The sequence below is a fragment of the Hydra vulgaris genome, chromosome 07 (genome assembly GCF_038396675.1).
Source record: "Hydra vulgaris chromosome 07, alternate assembly HydraT2T_AEP".
Lineage (NCBI taxonomy): Eukaryota > Metazoa > Cnidaria > Hydrozoa > Anthoathecata > Hydridae > Hydra > Hydra vulgaris.
Window position 1 is genome coordinate 37707501 of NC_088926.1, and position 5000 is coordinate 37712500.

General features: G+C 33.2%; 1 protein-coding gene across 4 annotated transcripts in view; it reads left to right on the top strand.

The window, feature by feature from the left end:
- LOC136082455 (S-adenosylmethionine-dependent nucleotide dehydratase RSAD2-like) overlaps positions 1-5000 on the top strand; it is a 69177-nt gene that overhangs the window by 28768 nt on the left and 35409 nt on the right. The window lies entirely within an intron of this gene.

Here is a 5000-nt window from a genome sequence, read left to right on the forward strand (position 1 = left end):
TGTTCCCTCGTTTGTATTAAACTTCCTTGATGGAAATAACAGGCATCCTAAATACAAAAAAAAAAAAAATCAGCAAAAAAAAAACAAAAACGAAGAGACAAATTCTAGTAAGTTTTTTTTAAAATATCTTCGCGTCCAACAAGGCTGCAAGCAACCACTAATTAGAGTTGGAAGTTAATGGAAGAGAAAAGATGAAGATTGTAGAGCAAGATAACGATTGACAAAAGTCTTAAAAGATTGCAGTTTATATGAATCAGGAAAGCGAGATGAAGGAAGCGAATTCCAAAGAACTGATGTTCAAGGAAATGAGACTTCATTGAATGACGATTAACACAAGAATGAGTTTTAGTAAATGGCACAAGAGATGCTAGCTCTTTAAAGCAGTGCCCATTATAGTATTTGTAGAAAGAAGAAAGAGAAGCAGAATAACTATGATGTGATAATGGTTGGAGGTTGGCTGCTAGAACAATGCGTTTTTGCACCTTGTCTAAAAGAGAAAGGGCATCATTAGAAGATCCGCCCTAGATATGGCAACAGATTGGAAATAAGAGTTAATCCTAGAAGATGAAAGATAGATGACTCATCGAGTACATTACCGTCCATAAATATAGGAAGATCTAAATTATTGCGATAAGGATTAGCTGAAAAAAATTGGGTTTATCTAAATTAAAGTTCACCAGCCACTGTGAGCCCCATGCTGTAGCAGAAGTGAGATCCTTTTCAAGCTCAAATGCCCCCTCCAAGCAATCAGAGAGTGTTGGTTTCTTATCACGACAAGAATAAATGGTAGAATCATTAGCAAACAATGCCACCTTAGATGTCAAAATATCTGGAAGATTGTTAATGTAAATTAAAAAGAGTATAGGGTCAAGGATTGAAACTTGAGGAACCCTGAAGATACAGAATAAGAAGAAGAGTGCTATCACGAGGACAACTTTTATACTACAATTGGAAAGGAAGGATTCAATAATCTTAAACATGTTACCAGATACACCATAAGAAGATAGCTTATGGAGAAGACCAGCATGCCAAACTTTATCAAAAGCTTTTGAAATGTCAAGAGCGATGACCTTAATCTCTCCACCTTTATCTAATGCATGATAAAACCTATCGGTTATTACTGTTAGCAAATCAGCTGTATATATCAGGTAGAACGCAACTAGTGGAATCAAGAGATGATATTGGTAAAAGTTTCTTAACAGACAAATCAGCTCTGTCTTTAGGTAAGGTGACAAAGTCTGAACCATTCAAGAGAGGTGGAATTACAGATTTGCCCTTATTATTGATACTATTAAATATTCTCCAGAAGTCACTAGAGCCTAATTTTTGGGATGAAATACGAGGTTTCATGACCTGAGAATAGCAGGCTCTGGCATTATACAAAACCTTTTTACAATAGTTTTTAGCAGTAATAAACAGACGTCTGTTTTCTGGAGAATTGTTTTGCTGATAGATATGGAAGTAATGGGTTCCATTGGCAGTAGCAGCAGCACAATGCGAGGAAAACCATGGAGAAGAGTAAGGCTTGACCTGAAATTGTCAAGAGGGAATAAAAAATTCCATGCCAGCCTGAATCCACAAAGTTATGTAAGAAGCACATGTGGGCTTTAATGTCTGCAGAGTCACTGACACTAGAGGCAAGTGTGAAGTTTGATGAACATTAAAGTCACTGACAACAACAATATTAGCTGATGGATAAAGAGAGAGGGCTTGGTCAATATGATCAGAAATAACATCAAAAAGAATGTAATTTTGAGATGAATGAGAGCAATATAGAACAAAGAGAAAGGCAATAGAGTGAAGTGGTGCTAAATGAAAGCACATACAAGAATAGTCTGTGGATTCAAACTTTGTTTCCCAACAAATGGATGGATTGTTACGAATGTAAATTCCCAGACCAAGCATGTGACTATTGGAGTGTTTACGAATTAAAGGAAGATAACCATCGACACTAAGATCACAAGATGAGACAGCTGAACTCAAATTAGTCTCACAAAGAGCAAGTAGGTCTGGTGAGCTTTGCAAGAGATAAGACTTAGCAGAAAAAAAAGTACTTCAAAGACCACGAATATTAGTGAATGATAGGTTTTGAGAACTTCGTGATGATGATGGATTTTGTGTATCATAGTTTTTGATACTGTTTTCATTTTTAAATTTGTTAAAGAGCTTGATTCAAAGCATTGATAGTACTCAGTACACTGTTTAATAGCCTTATTACTATTAATTAACCCCAAGCCGTAACAAAGGACTCCAAATGTGGCCTCGGCAATGCACATCAAAAGAACAAACAGGGACACCATCCATGCGCAACATGGCACTGTTAATACTTTGATATTTTTCAGCTGTTGATGGAATCAGCCTCTCTGAGAGCTACCACAGAGTTCGGGAAACCTGACTACCAGCCGGCTTCGGAACCATAAAACTGAGTTTTAGGGCTGTGCCCTCATTAGGAGATAATAGAGTGAGTTGCCTAGTCCTAAAAACAGAGACACAAGCAAAACCCATGCATTGAGTCAAGAAGATCCAGCATTCAACATCTTAAACTGGAAACAATGCATTAAAAATACATCTGCGCCAGCCTAATAGATGAAGAAAGGATGTGAGTTTGGTCAACAGGTAGAGTCTGTTTACCCCTGAAAGTTTATATCAATGGGCACTGAATTCCCACAAGTGATGTGCTATAAACCCCACAACAGCTTATTCATTCCTGCTATAACCTACTGCAACAAAACTACTAAAAATTCTGCCTATAAATCAGTTTAGAACAGTTAATTCAGAACCTTTGATCTTTATACAAATCTTGCACATCTTTCTGTGAAGCACTGGCCATTTATCTGTGTTAATATTATAAATTTTTATTAACCTTTGATGCCACAAGAAATTGGAGGAACATAGAAAGCTTTTAACACTTTTTTCAGGAAATTAAAAAGTATAAAAATTTTTTCCAAATGCAATCAAAATAGGCCAATTTTAATTCAAGAGTTTACAAATAAATATACAAGGTGTTCATTGATAAATGCACAAGAATTTGAAGTATTGAAGATATTTGTACTATAGTTGTATTAGTTTGCATTATTGTTGCATGCCCCTTCCTTGCTTAATTATGTCCTTTCCTTGCTTGTTCATGTCCATTCCTTGCTTGTTCATGTTCCCTATGCTTTCTCCATTTCAACTTTTTTGACTACATACTTTTTGACAGATCTAGAACAAGCTTGTGGTACAGATATTTCTAATAGATCTTTGGAGTACAGATATTTTTTCAATATGTGTTGTGTTGGCAGTAAAGCAGTAATTGTCTTTTTGTTAAGTCTAGTTAAAATGGACCTTTTGGCTAGTTTCAGCGTCACCTTTTTCTTCCAGGTTGATTTTAGTTATAATGCCAATCTACCACTTATCATCATAGAACACCACAGTGTTCTATGATGATAAGTGGTAGATTCACAGCATAACTAAAAATTGGCACAGTGACAACATCAGGTTAAACATCTCTTGTTTCTTTTTAAGTTCGGATTATCGTGTAGTTAGTGTCTGTACAATACTTTTTTTGCCCCAACCCTGTTATCTCCATGATTTATAAACTGATAAAAGCTATGAGTACCAATTGAGTTGATATCCCATACTTTATGTATTGTGCCTTTCTCATTGATCTTCACATTGTAAGTCTTATCTTGTAAATGAAGTTAACACCTTTGGTTTTCTCAATACAAAATTCATAAACTGCTTCTGATGTAAATTTTAGTTTTGGTATTGTCATTTCAAACTTTTTTGCCATGTCAAATTTTTTACTACAATGCTGGTTTCATGGTGTGGTGACTTTCTGTTGGACTTGGCTAAGAAAATCCATTTAGCTGTAAGGCTCTTTACAAATTAAATGTGTATAAAGAGCATTGTTGGGTGTTCCAGTGGTAACTGTGTATTTCATCTTGGACTGCAAAAGTACATTTTTAAAGTAATAGTGCTTAGTCATCAGTATTATTAATGCTCAATTGATTTAAATAATCAAAGTACTGTGATTAGGAGTGGGAGATTTAACAAAGCAAGATACTAAAACTTGAATAAAAGTTGGACTTCTAACTTTAAAAGTACTGCATGATCTACAGTTTGCAATTGCTTGTAGTTTAATTCAAAACCATTTTCATATTCTCCAAAAATCTTATACAAATAATTAGACAAAACATGCACTTGTTAGTTTTTACTGAGCAAAAAAAAAAAAGCAAATTATTATAGGTTTTACTACTTTTTAATACATCCACTAACAGTTTTTAATGCATCCACTAACAGTTTTTAATGCATCCATTAACAGTTTTTAATACATCCACTAATAATTTGGCATTTGGTAATAAGGATAAAGAGAAGAGAATTATGAAAATAAGGAGAAAGGAAAAGAAGTGATAAGTAGGTCTAAAAAGATAAAGAAGATAAGTAGGTCTAGAAAGATAAAGAAGATAAGTAGGTCTAGAAAGAAGTGAAAGTGAAAGATAAGAGAAAAAGTGATAAGCATATATAATCTTCATAGATTTCTTGTTTATGAACGTTCTTTCAGAATTTATTTTTTTGAAATTATTTTTTCTGTAATTCAACATAAATCACTCAAGTCATAAAATGTTTTAATACTTTTTTTTATTAGATTAGATTATATATAATAAAATACTCAATTTTTACGATTTTTTTTTGTGTGCATTTAATGCATTACATCTTTCTGCTCTATGATACATTACAACTAGCTTACTGCTCTATTTGATATGTTTTCAAAAACTTTAACTGGACTTTTTTAAAACTATATAATAGTCAAAATTTACTAAACCAATAAGTTATCATAAATTATATAACATAAAGGATCAGTTATTATATAAAAGTAGTGCATAAAACATAAAGTGTTTTTTTAGCTGTTGGGATTTAAGATTACCACACCTAATTATGAATTAAAAATGTAAACCAAATTGAATAATTAATCAAGATTTGATTAACAAGTTTTTTTATGAAAAAGTTTTGTAACTTTA